We start from the raw sequence: 24,991 nt of genomic DNA, 5'->3' as shown, positions 1-24,991 counted from the left end.
GTGTCCTTCCAGTGGATAAAGGAATGTGGGTGATCCTCCAGACTGCCAGATGGCACCAGATATGACCTGTGATGTGAGGACAAAGGGACAAGTGCCTTCCAATCCCACCCCCTGCCTCAGCTCACCTGTTGGGAAGAATTAGACCGCAGGGTGCTCGCTCTGGCTCCTGCTCCAGGGACCAGGATAAACTTCTCCAGTACCCAGAGCTCTTCCTCATCACTCACTTCAACCCATCCACAGGGACCCTGGAGGGAGAGGCTGCCTCCAGGCAGGACAGCATACCAGTAAAGAGACAAGAGCCCTAAAATTAGGGATCTGGCTTCAAATGCTGGTTCTGGTCCTGCTACTGATTAGCAGCTCCCGTTGCGAAATTACTTAGTGCTGTGTCGCCCTTTCCCCATCTGTAAAATGGGGACTGTGGTAGGGATTAAATAGAGAGGCAAGGTGCTCAGAATGGAGGCTAGTGGCAGGCAAAGCCACTTCCCTGTGCATTAATAGGAGGTCCAAGAGGAAAGCGATTGACCTCAAAGTTCTGCAGACAGGGCTCAAGCCTGGCTCCCAGACTGCAGAGCAAGAAATGGAAAAGCAGAATCGATGTAAATAAATGCACTTTGCAAACAGTGGCGCATTGAATACCCTGACTGGTTGGACACAGATTAATTAAACACAGATAATGCCACCCTCAGTACCAGTGCACCCATTCTGGGATTCAGGGCAGAGTGAATGACAGTGACTAGCTGGCTGGAGCTGCACAGAATCTCATTCAATCTCACTCAATCCCTTCAACAGAGCAAGTGTCAAGTAAGAACCATTTATTTTCTGGTTTTACAGTTGAGGAAACGGAGACCCAGAGGGTAAGTACCTTGGCTGAGCAGTTTGGAAGTGGCAGAGGGAGAACTCAGATCAACCCGGAGGGGACTGGAAACCAGCTCCTTTCCCATCATGCTTTATGGCCTTCTAATGCAAGTGGACAATTATGTATGGATTCTGATTGTCTCTTTCACCAATCAAGAGATCCGAATCTCTAGGCAGAGCCCCAGGTTGTAAAAAGCCCAATGCAATAAAGAAATGAAAAAATCTTGCCGATAGTCCAGGTGGGTCCTTGACTGGAAGAGGGATAGGCTCCCTCCATCTTCCTGTAATTTGGGCCCCAAGTGTGGAATGTTAGGCAGGCGACTGCCCAGGAACTGAGCAGTGATTTAGTCCAGGGGAGGTAGCCAAGGGGATGGGGCCTCCTGGAGACTGATCCATTCAGCTGCAGGTAGGTGGTCTGTTTCCAAAAGGTTTAGCCATCTCAGCAGGGATATCCAAGCTCAGGGGTAAGCAAATACAGCCCCCCACCTCCAGGAGGCACCCCACAGTCCTACATTCCCTGCATAAAATGGGAAGCACCAAGGAGAAGAGACAGAAAAATCCCACATAGGCAGGTCAAGGTCATCTGGCAGAGAGGGAGGGTCTGGCTGGACTGTGATGCTGCCTGGTGTCTTGGGTATACTTTAGGAGAAATTAAATGACTAGACTGTCTCAGTCAGACTCTCTGGGAGCCGCTGCCCCTCTTCTGGGCCTCCATTCTACCTCTGCTTTAGTTTGGGGCTGGTGTAAGTGACCTTAAATAGCAGAAAGGAAGCCTTCCGTGTTTGTCTCTGGGTCCAGGATTAACCACTTTTCAGGGTTTATCTCATTTAACTCTAGATAACAAGGAAGTTCTAAATTCTATCCTCAATTTGCAGTTGAGGAAACCGAGGCAGAGGCAAGTTAATGTTGCAAGAAAATGAGCTAAGTAAGTGAATGAGGGACCCACAGGGGTGACTTTGTGGCCCTCAATTCCAGAACTGTTTCTTAATCGTCACACCAGACTCTTCTAGATTATCCACAAGAATAACCAACTTGATCAAAGAAGTCTCTTCCAACTAGGGCAGTCTATGATCCCAGGAAAATCCAGAAGCACCCTTGGCTCCCAGTCAGATACACCAGAAATTGGCCAGGCATACAAGAACACTGCTGGCATTGCAGCCATTGTCTGTGTGGCCACAAAAAACCCCAAACCTTCCAACAACTTCCATATCCTTAGAAAACAGATAAACAAACTGCAGTCTGTTCACACAATGAAAGAGAGTACCACAGTGGAAAAACAAGCCACGGCACACAGACCTATTAACGTGGCCTTGTGTGGCTAGGCGAGCTGAACACAGCGCGGAATTGCCATAAAGCTCCAAAGGAAGCAGCACGGCAGTCAGGAAAACTTGCCTCAATAGGAAATACAGGAAAGCTTTCCATCCCTAACAACAAAATAAACATCACAATTCAGGGTCATGGTCACCTCCGGAGGGGAGAACTGGGGAGACTTCAACACTTCTGGCTCCCACCATCCCTTGGGGTTGTGCTCTGGTTCCTCAACAGGACAGAAGGCCTCATGATTGGCCATCTGTTGTTTAATAAATGTCAACAGTATATACTGGACTAAAGGGTCAAGTTACACGAAATCCACACCAATTAGGTGACACTAAAAATGTTTGCTGTCTCATTCCATTGTCTATTGTCATAACTGATTACCTCACACTGAGTTAATTTATAAAGAAAAAAGGATTATTTGGCTCTTGGTTCTAAAAGCTGGAAGTTCAAGTTCGGGCAGCCACACCTGGTGAATTCTTCTTGCTAGGAATCTCAGCAGAATCCCAGGGCAGTACAAGCTATCAAATGGCAAGAGGAGCTGAGCATCCGTCTCTCTATCTAGAAAGCCACAGTTCCACCAGGAACAGTGGTACACGCCTGTAATCCCAGCAGTGGAGAGAGGGAGACTGGAAAATCTTGAGTTCAATGCCAACCTGGACTACATGGTGAGACCCTGTAGAAAGAAAGGGAGGGAGAAAGGGAAGAAGGCAGAAAGAAGGAAAGAAGATAACAAGCATTGGAGAAAACGCAGGGAAATGGAATCCTTGTATGTTGCCAGTAGGAATGTAGAATGGGGCCATGGAAAACAGAATGGCTGTGACTATTCTCCAGAATTAAACATACAATTAGCATATGATCCAGCAATGCTCGTACATCCAGGTTCATAGCTGCACTACAGTAACAACAGTCAACAGTGGGACAACTGCAAACACCCATCATCAGCAGATGAATGGGCATACAAAATGTACTACACACACAATAAAATAAGGCCGCCTTCAAAAAGAATGTAGCAGTGTACACGTGCCACATAGCTGTAAAATGGAAAACACTAAGCTAGGGGAGCTGAACCAATCTCAAAAGGTCGGCTACAACTACTGAAGTCAGGTTCACAGACACAAAGAGGAATGGGGCTTCCAGGGGAAACAGGGACCTGGTGTTTCACAGGTAGTTTCAGTTTGGAAAGATGAAAAAGTTCTGGTGACATTTATGATGTTTAGTGGGGGTGAGCAACAATACCTCGATGCAACTGAATTGTACACTTAGAAGCAGTTAAAATAACATTTTCTGTCACATAAATTTTACAATAAAAAAAATTTTAGCCAGGTGCCAGTTGCTCACACTTATAATCCTAGCTACTCAGGAGGCAGAGATCAAGAGGATCAAGGTTCAAAGTCAGCCCTATTTCCAAAATACCTGACACAAAAAGGGCTGGAGGAGTAGCTCGAGTTGTAGGCCCTGAGTTCAAGACCTGGTACCACCAAAAAATAAATAATTCAGTCAAATCCCACAGAGCAGTTAGAGTGATGTTCAGCATACAGCAGGAGCTAAATAAATGACAGTGAGGGAGGGAGTACAGGCACTCAACTCTGGAGGAATAGCCAAGGACACAGTGATGGCCAGCTTAGGCTTCCTCTCAATGACCGTTCAGAGCAGAAACCCTCCATCCCAGGCTGACCTGTGGACTCCACGGTGGTCCTGAGGTGTCCCTGGTGTCTTATCTGAGCCTTTTGAAATAGTCTTCTTGGGAACAGTGGGGAAGCAGGTGCCAAGCGGGGTGGGTGGGGGGGTGGGGGGGGGTGGAGGCCTTATCCACAGGGGCTCCCTCTCCACTCCCAGGGCAAGTGACAGAGTGCCAGCCAATCCAGGACGAGTGACAGGGGCTGCCCTCATCACCTGTTTATGTTTGGCTAAGGCTCAGTGGTGGTGCAGGGGGTGCAGTGTGCAGCAGGCCTGTAGAAGTGGGGCCCTGGTGCTTTGCAACAGCTCCACAAACAGCTCTGGAAGAGGCTGGGAGTGCCCAGGACCCCTAACAAGGCCCAGGAGGGGACAGACACACCCTCAGGTTGTTTATCTGGCTCCCTCCTCCTTCATCAAGTGGAGAAAACACTCCCTTACCTAACTGACAGGTTTGCGGGATGATTCTCACTCGTTCACTCAGCAAATGAATTGTGCGCCAGCACTGGGCACACAAGGCAGACAAAAGCCCCTGCCTGAAGGGGCTGATTTCCTCCTGGGGGTTCGGGGAAGGATAAACAACTAAACAGGAAGTCAGACAGCCACCAGTCCTAAGCAGGAAAACAAAGCGACCAAGAGGGCCAGAAGGAATGGGGCAGACAGTCAGTGAAGCCTCCCTAGGAAAGGGAACCTGAGCAGACAAGGGGGCAAATTGAGATGGAACGGCGAAGTAATGGTCAGAGCAGAGGGACCATGAGGAGCACAGCAAATGTGGGATTGTGACGGAGACTGGAATCCCAGGAGGTTGTAGGCAGATGTGACTCAGTGGGACCTGGTCTTTATCAGGATGCTCCTGCTTTATGAGAGCATAATGACAATACAGAGTCATCCAAGGCCACCTGTAACTCTCTGCCTCCCATGAAAAACACAGACTGACGCTGCAGGGTGAACCTGGGCAGAGGCAGGTGCACGCTGTGACTTGTTCAGGAAAGTGGCACTGAAGACGTGGCTTGTTGTGTATTTGCTCATTTCATTCTCTCAATGTCTCTAGAGCAGGAGGGCAGTCATCAGTCCCATCTTACAGAGGAGACAGAGCACAGGGAAGGAGAAATGGTGTAGGAGGAATGGGCCAGAGACCAAACGCCAACTCATACAGCCGATCTGCTCATCACCACCCCAAGTCTTGCTCACTGTCACAGACTGGATTTCTAATTATAATTTTGCAAAGTTAATAACACAGCAAAAAACAAGATCCTGAGAGCCCTTTATCCAAACTCACAGCACCTCACACGCTACTGCTTTAATTTTTCTTTTTCTCAATCTCTAACCAAATATTGTCTAATTCAGAACCAAAGATTTGGAGCTGTGACATCTGAAATCTGCAGCCAAAGTCAAAACTGTCCTGGCGTTTTTGGAGTGCAGAAGGGGAAAGGGGAGAAAAAAGGAAAATTTGAGAGGACCACATTGCCTGGATAGCTGTGAAGTTTGAGACTCAGTCTTTGCTGTCTGACCTGGTTTACATCTACCATTTTATCCTGCGTGAGCTTGAGCAGGTCAAGTAACCTGTTGGAGTCGCAGTTTGTCCCTTCTGGAAAATGGGGCCGAGAATGATTCTTACCTCCCAGGGTAGTACTGGGCAGTAAGGGAAGTAATTCAAGTGAAACCCCTGACACGATCCCCATCAATGTGGGCTTTCTGCACCTCTGAAGCAGGTAAACACATGTTCTCCTGCACCCATCCACCAGCCCTATCAGCCCTGTCTTAGGCTCACCTCCCACCAGAAGCAGCCCCCAGACCACCAGAACCTTAGTCATCTCATCGCACCATCCCCCGTCCCGGTCCCTGAATAAATGGCCCTACCTCATCTCCTCTCTGAAGCCTTCCCTGTCATCAGTTGTCTCATCTCTCTGAGGGCCACTACCTCGATCGCTACAGAAGCCACGTGCAAAATCATACACAGGTGTCCCTGCACTAGGCTCAGAGGGATCTCCACGGTCTCATCAGCTCAGCCACAAGCCTCACAAAGCCCTGCACACGAGAAGCTTAGTAAATGGTGGGCAACTGAATTCAACTGTGCACTGGTGAATTTTGTAATGACTTAATACAAGTTGAGTATCCCTAATCCAAAAATCCAAAACCTGAAATACTCCAGAACTGTAAACCTATTGAGCAGACATGACAGTACAAGTGAAAATTCCACACCATGCAACTTTGGTGCACACAATTATTGAAAATATTGTACAGAATTACCTTCTGGCTGTGTTATGAGATGTACATGAAACATAAATCAATGCCCAAGGTTGCTCATTATTCATATATGAAAGTCCAAAATCTGAAAGAATCTAAAATCCAGAACACCTTGGGCTCTAAGCATTTTTGATAAGGGCTACTCCACTCATATTTATCATTCACACTGGCCAACATTCAGGGCTCTCTATCTAGATGCTAAACAGCATCACATTGGACTGTAACACATTTGATCAAGATTATCCTCTTTTTCTCTGCCTTTCTCAAATGCAAACACTGGACCTTCCTTGCACACAGCCCAGAGTTTGCTTGGAGTCTCCCATGCCTCCAGGCACACACAGAGTCAGCTCCTATCTTTCCCCACTGTGGCCTTATTGGCTCTTCCCCAGATCAGAAAGATCACCAGATGGCAAAAGCTGTAGCAAGCAGGGAAGCTTGTTTTTGCCACAGTAGCTGACTGATTTGAGTCTTTATGCATTTTTGCAGAGAGCACTTATTGTCAATGAAGAGAAATCTGAAAATGGTGTCTCTTTCCCAGATGAAATTCATAATGGCTAACCAGCCGGGAGGGACTGCTTAGGAACAGGGACCCACACATCAGGTAGCCATGTGTTAATCAGCAGGATACAAAAGAGCTGGCTTCCTCAAAAAAAAAAAAAAAAATGCCAATATATATTGAGGGGATGGAGAGGAGAGAGGGAAGGGAAGAGCAGGGATATCTAGAGCTAAAAAATGACATCAGGAGTCAATAACACAGAAATAGAAGACTGGTTGGTGGCTGATGGGAGCAGAAGGTACAGCCAGGAGGGTTTACAAGCCACAGCCCCTCACCTCACATGGCTCACTAGTGCTTTGTTTGACTTACGAGTTTTCCTCAAAGATTTGAATTGAAATGCCTGGAGTATCCTAGGCAAGTCTCAATCACTGAGCTATACCCCAAGCCCAGCTTCTCTTTTGTTGTTGTTGTTGTTTGCATCTTTTTGTTGTTCATTTATTTGTTTGCTTGCTTGTTTGTTTTTAAGACAGAATCTCTCCATGTAGCCCAGGCTGGCCTGGAACTCATGATCCTCAGCCTGGATTACAGGTGTTTACCATCTCACCTGGCTCCAGGCTTCTCTTTTAAAAATGGAAGTTCTGACAACACTGGATGTGGTTTTTGGCATGGGGAGGAGAGGAGGGACTCGCTGTGACCCATTTCCTACTGGACTGTATGCTATGATGAGTGAGCCTGGATATTTATGTACAATCTGTTTCCCCTGAACAGCTGAGTTTGCAACCCTGCCAGGACCCACTAGCAACATGATTCAAGGGGCACTAGCTGCCCTAACTCAAACACGGGTGCTTGGAAAGACGCCACTCAGAAGCCTCTTGGGTTAAAGAAGAAACACTTCCTAGAGAAGGTGACCCCTATACAGGGGCCCCATATCCCTGGCTGGCTGATTATCTCACCATGTGAGCATGAATCTTACAAAAGAATGAAGAGACACAAACGCTCTAGAAGAATCCAATCTTCCCAAACCTTCAAAATTATTCCACCCATATGGGTCAGCTGCCTTTAATGTGCAAAACCTTACTTCTGACCCAAGCCAACAGCATCCGCCAGGCAAAAGCACTCGAGGACGGGCAAGAGCTGGGTTGCATCCCATTAGACAATTGAATAAATACTCTCTGTGAGCCTATTATGCAGCAGGTCCTCAAAAAATAATGACAAGCCATTAAATGCTTTTAAGTGCTTGAGTTTCAGGATCCAGTCTGCCATTGGAAAAGCACAAGCCAGGAGAAGAAGAGCTGGAGGGGGGCAGGGATATAGTAGGCTGTTCCTGGCAGGCCCACCACAGGAAGAAGGACTCTGGAGCCCGCCATACAGTACTCACTGCTGGACTAGATGGGCATAGCTGCCGAGTTAAGATCAAGGTTGTCAGGAAGCCCTCAGGGATAAACTAAAGCCTTTTCTTACGTAGCAGCTGCTAAGCCAGTGCCCATAAGGCATGATTGTGAAGTGCTGCCCTCCCATTCCGTCTGCACTCCTGGATTTTTAAAAACCCTTTGCTTTTCCTTGTACAGGGCCTAAGCATGCAGGGAATATCTTTCTAATGAAGAAGGCACGTGTGGAATGCCCAATCACAATAGGGAAGAGATACTGCCTTGGGCTCTGCCCGCAAGGACAGAAGACAGCTCAGGCCAGCCAGAAGGTCTGTACAGAGAGAAGGCAAGGCGACAGTTGCCAAACCCCCAGGCCCTGGCTGCCCCAGGCCAGTGCAGTGCACTTCTGGGAAGGCAGCACTGCGGGGGAGGGGCAGCAGGCCCTTGGGCTGCTCTGGCTACAGGCCAGTCTGGTCAGCTAGGGCACTCCAGCCTTAGCCTCATGGGTTTTTTAATGGAGCTAATGCAATCAAATGCTTTGCCTAGACAGGAGCGTTCTCTTTTTGAAATCTCTAAATGGGAAGCCTGATTGATGCCGACCCACTGACTGGTCCTACAGCTGCTGCCCGCCCCAGTTCCATGAGTCATGACTTAAGTGGGACCGGGCTATGGAACAAACCCAGTCACAATCAATGCCGGAAGGGGCCTCTGCCTGCCACACTTCCAGGGACTTTCCACATAAAGGGCCTTTTCCTTTCACTATTTGCTCTTGAAAATGGGAAAAGTCAATGATCCAACAAAGAGGGTAACCGAGACACTCCCAGCCACATTAGCTAGCATGTTCTTTGGAAGCTCCAGGCTGGAGTCACCACAGGGAGACAGAGCTGACATTCCACTCTAATCTCATCCCTGCCCTGGCTCAAAACCTGCCATAGCTCCCTGTTGCCCGCAGGATAAAGTCCAAGAGCCTCAGCGGGTTTTGAAAGGCTCCTAGAGACCTCTCCAGTCCCACTCGGAACGTCTCAAACTTTGCCCTCCAAGCAGAAGTCCTTTCTACTGCCGAACGCACAAAGAATCTGTCCTCTTTCCCTGTCTACTGCCACAGCCAGGGCCCAGCTCTCTCTCCCTGAGTGTTGCAATACAGCCTCCAAACTGGCCGAGGTTCCATTGTCAATAGGCCAATCCTTTGTCAACCCAGCAGAAGGATCAGTCACATCAGCCTCCCCCCTTTAGTAGCCTTCCAAGACCTGGAGGTGCACTTAAGGCCCCCCCCAGGATCTGGTTCCTGCCCACCCTGGACCCTGGGTGCTCACTCTACAACACCTACACATTTTTCCTGCCTCTCAGGGCTTTTACACACGAAAACTGTGGTTTTAAAGAACCTAGAGTTGACAACCATGGACTTGTCATGCACGCTCCCCATCTTTTTTTCCCTTTCTGTGTATTTTCAAAATGTGTGATATAGGAAAGTATCTATATTCTTTCAAGCAACATTAAAGGAGACATTATGTTAAGTGAAAAGAGACAGGCACAGAAAAACAAGTGACAAATGACTTCACTCATATGTGGAAACTAAAAAAGCTGGCCTCATAGAAGTTGAGAGTAGAATGGTGGTTACCGCAGGAAGCCAGAGGCTCACACCTGTAATCCTAGCTACTAGGGAGGCAGAGACCAGGGGGATCGAGGTTCAAAGCCAGCCTGAGCAAATAGCACTCCAGACTTTATTTCGAAAATACCCAACACAAAAAAGGGCTGGTAGAGTGGTTGCAGGTGTAGAGTGCCTGCCTAGCAACTGTGAGGCCCTGAGTTCAAACCCCAGTACTGGAAAAATAAAATAAAATAAAATTTTAAAATGAGTGGTGATTACCAGATGCAAGGAGAGCAAAAAGTGGGGAGAGGTTGGTCATCAGGTACTGAGTTAGTTAGATAGGAGAAAGCAGCTCTGGTGTGCCATTGCACAGTAGGGTGATGATAAAATAATGTACTATATATTTCAAAAAAGCTACAAAAAAGGATTTTGAATGTTTTTGTCACAAAGAAATGATCAATGTTTGAGGAAAAAGGTATGCTCACCATGATTCTAACATTACACAACACACACACACACACACGCACACACACACACGTTGAAGTATCACAAGGTACCCTGTAAATAATTTCTGTCAACTAAAAAAATAGGATTTTGCGGGGGGGAGGGGTGGTGATCTAACTAATGTACAATAAACCTAATCGGAATTGTCACTAGTAATCCCCTCTGTATAACGAACAAATCCTAATAAAAATAAATAAATACATAAATAAATAAATAAAAATCGGATTTTGCAGCCAGGTGTGTGGTGGTGCACATCTGTAATCCCAGCACTTGGGAGGTTGAGGTAGAAGGATCTCAAGTTCAAGGCCAGTCTCAGCCACACGGTAAGACTCTGTAAAGTGCTTTTTTTTAATTAAAAAAAAAAAGAAAAGCATTAAAGACCCAAGTGCAGGTGGCTCACACCTATAATCCTAGCTACTCTGGAGGCAGAGATCAGGAGGATCAAAGTTTGAGCCCAGCTCAGAGAAATAGTTTGTGAGATCTTATCTCGAAAATACTCAACACAAAAAAGGTCTGGCAGAGTGGCTGCCTTGCAAATGGGAAGCCCTGAGCTCAAAACTCCAGTACTGCCAAAAAAAAAACCCAAAAAAACTAGTATAAAGTAGGCTTGGATCCTCACACCAGCTCTACCTGCTCTTCCTCCCAAGATGTGACAGTGGCTTGATTTGGATCCTTCAGGGCATTTTTAACCTTTCACACAGATCCATAGGCATCCCTAAGTAATGCACACTGGAACTCTTCAAACTTACCTTGCAGTGGGGGCTGCACATGTGTTTCCAATTTTATGACACACTGCCAAGTTGGTCTCTAAAGCGACCTCACACACTCACATAGGCGCGCCAACACTGAGTCACACTTCCTATTTCTGGCACATCTGAAGCACGAAACACATAGCCCATGGAAACAACCCAAATGCTCTTCAGCTGGAGGCTGGACAAACGCTGCATATGCACATAGTACAAGGAACTCCTCCAGTGCAAACTGCCAAGCCATGGACAGAGGCAACAAATGGAAGGATCCCAGAGGCCTTGGGCCACATCCGGGCAACCCAACTCAAAAGACCATGTGCTGCCTGGCTCTGTTCATCTGACAGTCTGAAAAGGGCACCGCTGCACAGTCAGAAAGAAACGAGTGGTGGGTAGAAGTTGAGAGGAGGGAAGAGACTAACTACAATGGGACAGGAGGAAACTTGAGGGACGATGAAAGTGTCCTGTTACCTTGATAGTGATGGTACACGACTGTCACATAGCCATCTGCATTTATCAAAGCATAACAGTGCATTAAAAAGAGAGAGGAGAGGGGCGAATTTTTTGCTGGACGTTGGTGGTGCATGCCTGTATTCACTTGAAGACTGAGATAGCAGGGATCTTGAATTCAAGGCCAGTCTGGGTGACAGGAAAAGTTCGAAGCCAGCCTGGGCCATATAGTAAGACCATGCCTCAAAAGAAAAACCAAACAAACTCATAATACATAAACAAATGATGAATTTTCCCTTTTAGAAAGCATATTACAATAAACCTGATGTTGTTATCACTCACCTTGATATGAGGCTGTTTATCGTTTCCTTATTGACCTGGGGGAGGTCTTTAGACATTATAGGTGTCAATATGTTTGGTAATAAGTTACATACATTACAAATATCTTCTAAGTCTTGTAGTCAGCCTTTCTTATCTTTCTAGGTTTTGTTGCTTAGGTGTGTTTTTATCGTTCCACGCACATGTGTTTGTCAATCTCGTGCTTCCCTTTGTGCTTTGCCTCTCCGGTTAACTTCTCCCAAGTCCTCCTGTCTCATGTCAGCGCCTCAGACAGGACTTCAGCGTCAATGTCATTACCTCATGTTAGTCATCCCCTCAATATTATTTGATATTTTTTTCAAGAACATTTCTGTGAGGGAATTTGCTTCTTTGTTTCTCTCCTCACTAACAAGAAGCCCATACACTTTCTTTGGACACCTTTGAATACACAGCATTTGCCACCCAACAGGGGGTCTCCAAACACCTGCTGAACAAATGAGGATAAACAAAAATCCATTACAAACAGGGCATGGTGGTGCAGGCCTATAATCCCAGCACTCAGGAGCTGAGGCAGGAAGATCTCAAGTTGGAGGCCAGTTTGCACTACATAGGGAGACTCTGTCTCAAAAATTAAAAAATAAGAAGCCAGGTAAAGTGACTCACACCTGTAATCCCAGGTACTCAGGAGGCAGAGATCCAGAGGATAGAGGTTCTGAAAAAACTAACTAAAGCAAAAAAGGGTGGTAGAGCAACAGCCTAGTAAGAGTGAGGCCCTGAGTTCAAATGCCAGTACCACCCAAAAATAAGTAAGTAAAAATCACAAAGTCTTATCAGAAAGCCAATGTGGTAAGAAGTTTAAAAAGTGGGTGAGTGCTGGTGGCTCACACCTGTAATCCTAGCTGCTCAGGAATCAGAGATCAGGAGGATCGAGGTTCAAAGCCAGCCTGAGCAAATAGTTCACAAGATCCTATCTGGGGCAAACCCTCCACTGGTGGAGCGGCTCAAGTTGGAGGCCCCGAGTTCAAACCTCCGTACCGCACACACACACAAAAAAAGAAGAAAACTCCAACACGCCTACACGTGATGGAGAAGAGCCTATGGCTAGCATGTAACACGCTGTGCATGTTAACAGCCAGTCACATCATGTCTCACCAGAAAACAGTCCACTGGGCTGGGCAAACCTGGTAACCGTTGTTTCTCCAAAACTTTAAAAATGTTGAGATGCTCTGATACAAAAATTCTAGGGCTGGAGACTTATACATTTTTTTAGTTAACTGAAAAATAGAAAACCTCACCTAGACAATTAACCTATTATGAAGACAGGCATCCAACTCAAAAGAATGACTAAGTCAACAACAAACAATCCCTGAACAGAAATACTATTTACCCAATAAAATGGCATAAACAAAGTCCATATACAGCAGACCCTCAGTATCGCTGGTGTGTGGCCCCAGGAGACAAAGGTGGCTGCTCTGTAGATGCTTCATTTTTCCTACAATGCAGCCCAGCTTCGACTACAGACTTGCCACCTTTCAACAAATCTCAAATTGTCGCTTTATCACTTCAATTAAGCACATTTGGCTTGGGAGAATTACCATAACTTTGACCTTGCTGGTTGGGCACCATTTGTTTTCTGGGAGGCGTATTGCATTTTCACAAAATTGAGGACAGAGAAACACACAGCAGATCACTCAACTATTTAAACACCACTAATGATAACGCAGGACTGACTGAGAGCTGTGCAATTCGAGTACAGGAATTTAAAACTCTTGAAACTTGTTTGGATTTTTTTTTTATTATTATTTTTTGGCGGTATTGGGGTTTGAACTCAGGGCCTCATGCTTGCTAGGCAGATGCTCTACCACTTGAACCACTCTGTCAGCTGTTTTTTGTATTGTATTTGTATTGAGATAGAGGCTTGTCAACTATTTGCCCTGGGTGGCCTCAAACTGTGATCCTCCTGGGCTCTGCCTCCTGAGTAGCTAGGATTATGGACATGAGTCATTGGTGCCGTGCTTGATTTATCTTTATTTATTTATTTTTTTAACTACACTTGGCTAAAACTGAATGTGAAAAATCCACAATAAGGCAGGCTTATGGTGATTTTCAGGAGTGCACATGACCTAACAGTAACAAAGAGAAATAGCAGGATAATAAAATTATACACCAGATTGCAGCTATTTAAAAAATCAGGGGCAGACAGAGTGGCTCAAGTGGTAGGAGCGCCTGCCTAGCAAGTGTGAGGCCATGAGTTCAAACACACGGTACCAATGAAAAAAGAAAAAGATAAAACATTGTCTTGATTGGAGGTGCAGCTCAAGCAGTAAAGTGTGAAACCCTGCTGGGCACTCAGGCCTGTAATCCTAGTTACTCAGGAGGCAGAGATCAGGAGGATTGAAGTTCAAAGGCAGTTTGGGCAAATAGTTCATGAAACCCTATCTCAAAAAAACCCTTCACAAAAAAAAGGCTGGTGAAGTGGCTCAAGGTATATAGGCTCTGAGTTCAAATCCCAGCACCACCAAAAAAACCCAAAAAAAACAGCAAATGCGAAGCCCTGAGTTCAAGCTGCCTCAGTCCCATCCCACATCCCCAAAATGAATATGCCTCAAAAGATTAGATTAATATATTTAGCTGGCAGAGTGGCTAAAGTGGTAGAGCGCCTGCCTTGCAAGCATGAGGCCCTGAGTTCAAACTATAGTACTGCAAAAAAAAAAAAGAAAAAAAGCCACAATAAAAAGACAAAACAGTGATTATACCGATTGCATTCAACTCAAGAACATTTATTATTTGCTTTTTCTTTTTTTGTGGTGCTAGGGTTCAAACACAGGGCCTTACACATGCTAAGTACACACTCTGTCGATAAGCTGTACTCCTTAGCTCCAGAAATAATACTTCATGAGATTTCCCCTCCAGATTTTTAAAGATAACCTCATGCTTCATTCCTGTGAGCAAAGATAACTTCAATTGCCCTAAATACTGTTGTGCTCACCAAGGACCTGGAGTTCCCAAGTTAGGTATCTTCCTCCTGAAATTCACCTCCCTGTGCCTCACGGTCTTTCTAAATATAAACCTAAGCCAGGCACTGGTGGCTCACACCTGCAATCCTAGCTACTCAGGAGGATCATGGTTTGAAGCCAGCCCCAGGAAAACAGTTTGAGAGACCTTATCTTGACAAAAATCTTCACGAAAAAGGACTGGCGAAGAGGCTCGAGTGGTAAGAATGCCAGCTTAGCAAGTGTGAAACCCTGAGTTCAAATCCCAGTGCCACCAAAAAAAACCTAGCCTAGGTAGGTGCTTGTCAATTAGAGACCTTCAAAAGTGCCCAGTCTATAGGACCCAGTAGAATGAACCTGGTCACAGGGTCCCTGGAGGTACCCCACCCTGCCCACCTCACCAACGCACCTCCACTTGACCTTCCAGGACACAAGGGTCTGACTGTTCACTGCCAGCCCACTGCTCTTGCCGTTAGCTAGGTCTTTGCTGAGGCCTGGGACACTGTATCCTATCCCTGTCCTGGACGAGCCTTGGCAGACCCAGTAGTGATGGCTGTGGTCCTGTTTCACACACATTCCCTCTCTCACAGCAGGCATCATTGGCCATCTGCCCCTCTCCCACCCCGGAAGCTTCCTGAAGCAGGAATGGTTTCTTAGTCACTGCAGAATCCCTGTGCCTGGCACTCATGCAGTCCACTGAACGTTTGTCCCAGGCTTGGTTTCAGAGCAGAGCTGTCCCATGCATGTAACATTCAAAGGATAGGTAATTTTATTACATTTAGATTTTGGCAGCACTGCGGTTCGAACTCAGGGCCTCACACTAGCTAGGCAGGCACTCTTACCCCTTGAGCCACTCCTCCAGCTCTAGAGACATGTAATAGTAGATTCTCCAGTGGACACAATCAACAAAGTTAACAGAAACAGGTGAAATAAGCTTTAAAAACATACAGTATTTAACCCAAGATACCCAAAACATTAGTACTTGTATAATCAACATTTTAAGATGCATTTCACATCCTTTTGTACTGTCTTCCACATCCCGAGTGGAGCAGCACACCCCAAGTTTATTCCACGTGCTCACTGGCCACATAGGGCTAGTGGCTACCGTACTGGACAGAGTTTTAATGCTGGGATTCCACAGGGAACAATCCAGAATCCCCTGATTCTAGACACCGACACCACTGCCAGCACCTGCATGTTGGCCCCTGGAGCTCTGGCTTCCTACCAGATTTAGTTTCTTCTCAACACAGAGGACAGATTGATGTCTTCCAAAGCTGAGACAGATGGAATCACTTTTCTGCTTAAAACCTTCAGTCCCTGGGTGCCAGTGGCTCACACCTATAATCCTAATTCAGGAGGCAGAGATCAGGAGGATGGAGGTTCAAGTCCAGCCCAGGTAAATAGCTCCCGAGACCCCATCTTGAAAATATCCAACACAAAAAAAGGGCTGGTGGAATGGCTCAAGGGGTACAGCACCTGCCTAGCAAGAATAAGGCACTGAGTTCAAACCCCAGTACTACCAAAAAAACCCTTCAGTGGACCCCCATTCCACCATGTAATAGGTAAGGTAAGTGCAAAGAGGCACCGTGGCACTGGCTCTTCTTCTGCTGGCAATTGACTCACTCCAGGCACTTCTCACTCTTCTGGCTGGTCTCAGTCTCCAAGCCTGCTCTTACCCAGGCCTCTCCCCAGGTCCTCAAACACCTAGCCCCTGACTAGCTCCATCCAATCCTCAGGAACCCCCGGGGGTCAACTTCTCCCTGGAGCTGTCCTGACCAGCCAACCTTAGCTCAAAGCCTAACTCAGCCTTTGAGGCACCCTTGCTGCTCTGCTAGCGCCTGTGCAGTTACTGACCACTACACATCACAGACATCTCTATTCATTATTGCCACTACTCATCTGCCTAACCCCAATACAAGTTCCTTTCTGCATCCACGACACCTAGAATGATGGTGGCACAGACTAGACGTGCAAAAACTGGATGTGGTGGTACACACCTGTAATCCCAGAGACTTAAAAGTAGAGGCAGGAAGAGCAAGGGTTTGAGATACTAAATCAAAAACAAAATAAAAACAAAAGGGCTGGGGGCATAGTTTAAGTGGTAGAGTATTTTCCCAGCGTGCATGAGGCCCTGGGTTCAATCCCTAGTACCCAGGGAGGAGAATAGGTGTGCAATAAATATTTCCCAAATGCATGAGAATGAGGGAATGAATGAATGGTTGTTAGGCTTCAGCCTCACAGAGCCTACCACTTAATGGAAAAAGACAGACAGATAAAGGGTCTACCAGAAGACAGGTACTATGGGGAAGAGTAAACTGAGAGAGGGAATTGAGAGCAAGGAAGCTTGACATTTTATGAGGCAGCCACCAAAGGAAAAGAATAGCAACAATAAACACAGCAACCACCACTTTCCTGGTAACCACCATGTGCCAGGCCGGTGCTAATACCTGACCTCTATTAACACAAGGTAGCCAGGCCCACGTGGCATTGGCAGCGTTGGTGCAGTTTTTGCCTGCACTGCCTCCATCTGTCCTTGACTCTCCCTCTCTGAGACCCACCCAGTCCCCACTGTGTGGCCTCGGTCAGAACAGAAGCTACAGGAGAACAGGCATTTTTGTCTCTTTGCTCTTGCTGGACCTCCAGCTGCTGGAACTGTGGCTGGCACACAGCAAGTGCTCTGTAAATGAATGAGTTGTGCCATCCATCTGGAGCAGAGGAGCAGATGCTGAGGCTGATTCACCAGGAAAACAGAGTCCTAAGAACTAGTAAACAATGCCATGGGTTTTATGTCTTACTTCCTGTGTGCTAAGAACTGGGCACCATCTCCGGGAGAGGGAAACTTTGTCTTCCATTTTCTACAGCAGAAGAAACGGAGCCCAGTGAGCTTCAGCGACCTGCACAGTTTGACATGTGAAAGGTGCACCCTTCAATTCCCGTCCTTCCTGAGCCTGGCTCCTGAAACTCAATCACTCTCTTCTCTTGTTCTAACTCCTATTAGTCAAAATTTTCTCCCTGATGCTTGAAAAGAACGGTAGTGAAGTCACAGTTATCTCATGGTTTATGCAACCAAAATGCTAACTTTACACATTAAAATGTATTCAGAAATCACTGCTTTCTGCAGCCACAGGAACTAATTAAACTCTATAATTGTGACAGTAATGTTTGTTTGCTACCATTCCAGGCCTTCTGCCAAACACCTCAGTTCATCACTTACTTCCTCCTCACAGCAGCCACGAGCTTGGCACTTTGTCACCCATTTTACAGACAAGGAAACGGAGGTGAAATAACTCGATCAAAAGTAATGCCTCCTGCAGCTCTGTGGCCTCCCTTTTTCTTTAGTATCCTTTCATTGCAGGCAAGCCCTCCCATTTTCCACCATATCAAGCCGTTTCATATCTAAAATGACAATGACAGCTGCTAATTTCCCTGAAGACAAAGACATTCTTGACAACTACCTGAATCAATAAACCACCAGGGCTGTGTAGACACTAAGCGACCCACCCTGAAGAAGTTCACAGTGAGCTGAGCACCAGTGGCTCATGCCTGTAATCCTAGCTACTTGGGTAGCTGAGATCCAGAGGATCAAGGTTTGAGGTCAGCCTAAGAAAATAGTTGGCAAGACCCCCTCTCCAAAATAACCAGAGCAAAATGGACTGGAGACATGGCTCAGGTGGTAGAGTGCCTGCTTTGCAAGTGTGAAACACTGAGTTCAAACCCCAGTCCCACAAAAAAAAAACAAAACCAAGTTCAAGGTCAATGATGAGAAAGGGGAATGCAAACAAAACAACAGCCTAGACCCCTTCCTAAAGAAAAAGAGCAGGAAAGGGCTTGGGGTGTAGCTCAGTGGTAGAGCACCTACCTAGCATGCACAAGGGCTAGGTTCCATCTCAGCACCACAAAACATAACAAAACAAAAACCATCCAATTCAGAATTCTGCAATGAAAAAATAAATGGGACCATAGGCTGGGAGTATAGCTTTGGCATATGTTTCAATCCCCAGCAAAAAAAGAAAAAAAAAACAGAAAGAAACGGAACAGGAGAGGGGAAGAGGAAGAGGAAGGAAGGACAGAAAAGAAGGAAGTGAAGGAAGAGAAGGAAGGAAGAGAGGAGGGGGAGGGAGCAAGGGAGGAAGGGAAAGAGATTATTTCAGTACCATGTATTTAAGTCTTATGCTTTACAGCCCAACATTTTTGTTGCGTTTTTATTGTTTTGTTTTTTGAGAAGGTGTCTGCATGTTGCCCAACACTGAAGAACTATTGTTTTTTTCTTCATGACAAGGTAGAGAGAGCCACCACAATCTTTGTACACTGAGGGTCTCTATAAGACCTAAACACCACGGAGATCTCAGTAGGAACTCTCAGAACTGTGGGATCATGAAAAAGTGTCTGTATCACCATCTGCTGTCAAGTTGATAATAATTAAATTCTGGACACAGTTCCAGAATGATTTTAATCAGGAAGCCAAGCAGGATGCCTGGATGTGGCCTTTTGCAAATGATCATAGGTTTGCACAAAGACCAAGACTTCTAACCTCTCTCTACCCAAGCTCCCGATCAAGCCCCAGAAGACCCCAGTCCACAGCCCAGAAGTCTTCCAGTATCCAAGTTCTCTCAACCCCTCTGTCTGTTTCAGCCTGCTCCACTGTGGTGGCAAAGGCTGGGAGTCAGAGCACGCGATACCTTCTTGCAAGATGTCAGGGTTTCTATTTGTGTCTGAGCTGGGTGGGAAGGGTAGGGACACCCTCAGTCCTGCTCAAAGCCAAAAAAGCATCTTTTACTTGTTCTTAATTTCACCATCCTCTGACTTCATCGAGTAAGCCAGACAAGTGGCCCTGGTCTAAATCCTACTGTTTAGCTATGTGACCTGGGGTGATATTTTTAATCTCAGAGCAATGTGTTCCTCATCTATAAAATAATAATGATAATCTTATCGTACAGGATTGCTGGGAGATTAAATGAGATAATATATCTAGAAGCAAGCCTGGCCCATGACAAGAACTCCATTATTTTATTCTGAATGCTTCATAGAGTCGTGGGGAGCATAGGTGTGAAAGTTACGCCTAGACGACTATAATTGTAGTTATTATTATTAACTCTTAGATTACTGTTATTGTCCCTTAATTACCTAGTACCAGAGAAAGGGCTCATTTTGACAGTGTTCTTTAAGGCTGGAGTTTCTGAGATTTTCTAGGGAAGATGTAGATGTGATTGTCCCCAGGGCTCACCAAATGGCTAAACTTACTCCAGGTTGTTCCCTTCTTGGGTCAGCATCCCACCACAGCACAGATACTAGGTACATAAATGGACTACCTGTTCTCTTAATGACATTGCAAACTAGCATGGGGGTTGGGGGGGAGACAGGAACGGGGAGAGGGGTAATGTACAATGTCATGTCTACAACCAATGAGGGAAGGAAATACAAAATAAAAAGCCGGAATACCCAAAAGTGCACAAGACATCTAAAGCACAGTGAAGTGTAGTAGCCAGTAGCAGGACCTCAGTTAACTCTCTAAGGAACAGGTACCAGCAACTAAGGAAGGTCCTAAGACTCTCTAGGAAAAAGCTGACTTGCTTTGGTCAGTGCAAATTCAGGGCTACTCACACAAAGAGGAAGAAAGAAAGGGTGTCTGTGGTCCAGGACGCTCTTCAGCAGAGCTGATCTAGGACGGTGTCCATCTTGGGCAGGCAGAGGCACTGGGCACAGTAAATACCGGCTCCTGAAGCCAACCAGCCTGCCATGTGCAGGGGGCGCGGGGAGGAGGGGACAACACTAAAGACCAAGGGTTGATTCTGTGCAGACAGTGAGAATGCATTGGGTGTTTAGACCAGCAATCACTTAATCCAACCGGGCTCAGATATATCAGAACCAGCATATTCTTCTTCCCTACAAAGGTCCGGCCACAGAATCAGGCCAGGAGGAGTGGGAGGTGTACGGAGGGGTCTGTTAAGAGAGAAGAAAAGGAGCCAGGTGTGGTGGCACAACTCTAACCCTAGCACCTGGGAGGCTATGTCAGGAGGATCATGAGTTCACTAGCCTAGGCTATACAGTGAGACCCCATCTGAAATATAGCCAATAAATAAATAGGAAAAGGAAAATCAATCAGAAAAAAGAAACTGATTCCTTCTACTTTTCAAGAGAAGCAGGTTTAGGCAAAACACTGCCCTCAAGATAAGCAAAGCAACAAAAGTAGTCCAAAACAACAGTGCAACCACATAACAAGTTGCCTCTGGTCGCTCAGCCCGTCCAGCATTAGAGCTGACAATGGACCCTTCCAGCCTTTCTGTCACCAGACCCCTAACTGGAATTCACTGAGCCTCGTGCCAACGCCTCAGACCATGAGGCACGTACTCACCTCCAAGATGTAACTCATTTCCCACAGCAGAGAGCAGGCCAGGAGGGTTTTTTTCCCTAGTAGTGGATTCTGTTTGTCCTTCTGCTTTCCTGAAGGTTTTTCTCCTAATAAATCAGGAAGTTCCATACAGGATTCCAGGGATCCAAGCAACAACCCCTTTTCTGCTCCTTAGAGTTTTAGAAAGACTGGCTATGACCACAGGACGATGGCAAATGAACAAGCCTCAACATGTCACTGCCCATATGCAAAACAGGCCTGCAACATCCTATAGCACACAGTTCAGCAGACACAGTCCCTGTGTCCTCAGCCCCCACCCCCATCACACACAAACACACTTCTCCATCATTTCCTCTGGCCGGACTGACAGGAGCAGAGTGGGCGAGAAGGGACTGCCAGCCTCTGTCTGGAAACAGAACAGCAGAAGGGAAACACAGAAACCTCACTCTCTTGCCCCTACCCCCTCTCAAGTGATTTCTTTTCTTTCCTAATCTTTTAGAATGGCCTGAAGTCAGGAGCTCAAAAGAATAGAATATTCCATGCCTGCAATCTAAACTATCAGGAGAATTCAAGATGTGTCAACACACGGAACACATGCCACTTCATGGTAGCGCTTCCTGAAAGTCTGCACACAGACCACAGACACTGGAATAAATAAGAGCACATTAGCCAAGGAAAGGCAAATCGAATTAAATCAACAACCCATCCAAAAAGAATTACTGTGATGAGGATATGGGGGCACCCAGCAACACGGAACGCAATGCGAAAGCAGAGAAAGTTTCAAAACACAGAGCTACTGAGTTTTGGGAAATCACCTTCACCCAGACCTGGGGGGAGGGGAAGGGAGAGGTTTACAAGGGGGGAGGGGTGGGGCTGGTCAAAGGATGGAGGGAGCATCATATGGGTTACAGACTTCTAGTTTCGCAAATGGGGCCTCCAAACCGCATCGGCGGCCCCAAATCTGCGCTGATTGGAGGAGGGTCTTATTTTTAGACATTAGGTAACATTCTTTGATCAAGTGCATATAAATCCAGAATCACCTCTATGAACGGGCTATTCGGTGTCACCTCTCCTCTCCCCTCCCCCCAACGCCCAAACTCGCTGCCATTCTTGAGTCTGATGATGCGGAAAGTGCATGGTTAATACTCACACATCACAATCCGAAAGCCCCTTTCCTCGATCCAACTACTCATTGCGCATCCCTACCCGCAAGGCCAAGACTCCAGAGTTTCCAGAAACGCAGAGGACAAAATTGGAACTTACTGGAGGGTGGGTCCAGCCGGGTCTTACAGGTCACGGAGGCCCCCATCATCCTTTTTGCATGAAAATCCACTCGGAGGGTTCCGGGACCTGCGAGATCTCATCGTCGCTCGCGGCTCCTCTTAGTCCCCGCCGCCCCGAGCCCGCCAGGCCCGCGGGCCCATGTGCTCGGCTGCCGCACGCGCTCTGCCCGGCAGAGCGCGGGGCTGGCGGGTGGCCCGTGACGTCAAGGCGGCTCGCGCTCCGGGCCGCGGGGGAAGAGGGGGGGCAGTGCGCGCCGCCAGGTCTGCCGCCTGCGTCCCGGGTCCTCGCGTGTCTGTCGGCCCCGGCCCGGGGTCCCACGCGATCCTCTGCCCGCTGATGGGCACCAAGCCGGGGAGGGCCGCGTGCGGAGACAGGGCAGGCCTGGGCCACTGTGGCTGCCACGGGCCCTGATGGCGCGGGAGAGAGCGCGCTCCGCACTGGGCTGGGAGTCCTGGGTACACTCGCGCGGACACCCCACGGAGCCTGCCGGCACGCCAGGGCGATGCCAGCTCGCGTGTGCACTGCGAGGCCCACAGTCCCTCTCTACGCCCATCCCCCAGCGTCTAGATAGAGGCCGGAGTCTTCCCACTTTCCAGATAGGAAGGGCGAGTTCAGTGCACTAGAAGGACCACGATGCTCAGAGAATAGTCAGTTCCGGTAGACGACCCCTGACACGCCCCATCCTCCCACGATCTGAGCGCCTCCTGGGTACCACCCAGCATCCGCGGGCCTCGAGAGGGGAGCACGCACCTTCTCACCTCCTTGGCTATGTACAGCTGTCCCCGGGGTCACCTGTCTGCGCAGCTCCTTCCACTCGAGGCAGAGTTGACCCACACGGTACTAAGTTAGCCCCCTCAAATGTGCACAAGCCCCTCGCAAAGACGGACGCTGGCCTCTGCGTGGCTTGTGTGTATCTTGTTTTCTCTCCATAAGTCCGGGATTGAACAGAAGCAAGAAGCTACCTCGGTACAGTTCAGCATTTATTGAGCACCGACGGGGAGCCAGGCACCCTGCTATGATGGGGAAGAGTTGTGACAGATGAGCTAAGCACAGTCCTGTGAAACGTTGGACGCACAGCTAGGTGATTTCAGGACTAGGGAAGGGAAAGCGACCCCCTCTTCTGCAGCCGGCACACCGCACCCCTACCATTTCGGACCCTCCAGGGTGTCCTCTCTCTGTTCGATTTCTTCGCTTTCGGTGGTTTCTTCACAACACGAATAGTTAGTTCTCTTTAAAGAAAGAAAAACTACCTCCAGCTGATCTATTTGTTTGTAATCCCGGAGCATCTGCTTTATTTCTGCCTCCTGCCAAGGGCTGGACAGGTCTCGTGTATCTAGTCTAAGGTTGTCTACGTTTTTTATTGTTGTTTTGTTTGATTTTTGTTTTTGTTTTTTTTAGCCAGGATGTCACTATGTAGGCCAGCTCTGCTCTCAAACTCACGATCCTCCTGCCTCAGCCACCCACGTAGTGGAATTACAGGCGTGCACCACCACGCCTACCCGTCATCTACTTTTAATATAGGGAGAGAAGATGATCACAAACTGCGTCTACATAGGGTGCCGTAGGAACTATGAGGACTTAGTCCTACAGTTTAAATACTTTCCCAGGAGCCAACCGCCTCCACCTTGGGAAGCCGTCCTACCCGAGGACCCGTGAGCCGCAAGAGGCCCACCTCCCGGCTCCCAGTGGCAGTCTCTCCGCCTTTCTGGGTCGTGTCCCTACAGTCGCTGCCTGGTCCTGGTCCTGCCGCTTAGCTGTCGGGGCTGAAAAGACCCTTCACCCAGGTGCGTTCAGGTTTGACCTGGACTCCCATTGTCTCTGCTGGGTTTCTAACTGTGCTGCTGATCCTTAGATTTCTTTTTTTTTTTTTTTTTACCTTTTTAAAGTTCGTTTTTCAGACTTTAAAAATATTTTTTAGCTAAAGTTCACAGAGGAAAGTATTTTAATATCCCTGCTATCCAGAACATTCAAGTGTATCTGCTGCCATTTTTAAGTCACTTTTCTCCTTGCAAAAATGATGCAGTATACATGCATTGTAAAAAAAAAAAAAAATTTTAAATGCAGAAAAATAAATTTTATTAGCCAGAAGCAATTTTCATGAATATTAACAAATCCTAGACATCTTTTTAAACATAGATATTGATATAGATAAATGAGTGGATGCAGGATTGACAGATTAAGAGAGGTAAATAGAAAAAATTAATTTATTTTACAGTATTGATACCTCAGAGTTGCTATTTTTAAATTGTCTTTGTGTGTGTGTGTGTGTATGTGTTACTCATGTTTGAACCCAGGGCCTCACACTTGCTAGACAAGTGCTCTACCACTTAAGCCATACTTCATCCCTTAATTTTGTTTTTGTAGAGGAAAAGTAAGCTACCATGAAGCTAAAGTAATTGTGAAAATTTAAATGTCTTTTCCACTTGAGATACATTGTTTCCTAAATAATCTTACAAATGTTCAGAAAAAAGATGATGAGAAACAAGAAAACTATAGTCATGGTGTTTTCTTCCAACATCTTCATTTTATTTACTTTTTACTTTTTTTTTTTGTATATTTGAAATTTGGAGGTGTTGTTTATTTTTATTTATTTTGACTCAAGTCTCTGGAGCACATATGATTATTTACTTTTAAAAATTTTTTTTTGTGGTTCTAGGTTTTGAACTCAGAACCTCACGTTTTGCCAGGCAGGCACTGTACCACTGAGCCACTCTGCCAGCCCCATCCCTTCATTTTGAACAGCAGGCCCCTCTCTGCAGTGACATTAGCACACTTCCCCATTTCCCTTCACTTCACCTCCCAT

At 46.9% G+C, this 24,991-nt stretch overlaps 1 long non-coding RNA gene across 5 annotated transcripts in view; it reads right to left on the bottom strand.

The window, feature by feature from the left end:
* Nucleotides 1-22,367, bottom strand: part of LOC109699944 (uncharacterized) — a 206,133-nt gene extending 183,766 nt beyond the window's left edge. For 4 of the 5 annotated variants that reach the window (XR_012446432.1, XR_012446433.1, XR_012446431.1 and 1 more), the window contains exon 1: nt 22,168-22,367. This is a non-coding gene — a long non-coding RNA (uncharacterized lncRNA). Of the gene's footprint in view, nt 1-20,907; nt 21,986-22,167 lie in introns of those variants that run through there. The other variant, XR_012446434.1, reaches the window with a different exon arrangement.
* Between the last annotated feature and the right edge of the window lie 2,624 nt (nt 22,368-24,991).

This window comes from Castor canadensis, chromosome 3 (assembly GCF_047511655.1).
Source record: "Castor canadensis chromosome 3, mCasCan1.hap1v2, whole genome shotgun sequence".
Lineage (NCBI taxonomy): Eukaryota > Metazoa > Chordata > Mammalia > Rodentia > Castoridae > Castor > Castor canadensis.
Note: the sequence above shows the minus strand (reverse complement) of the source record. Positions and strands in the feature narration are given on the sequence as shown.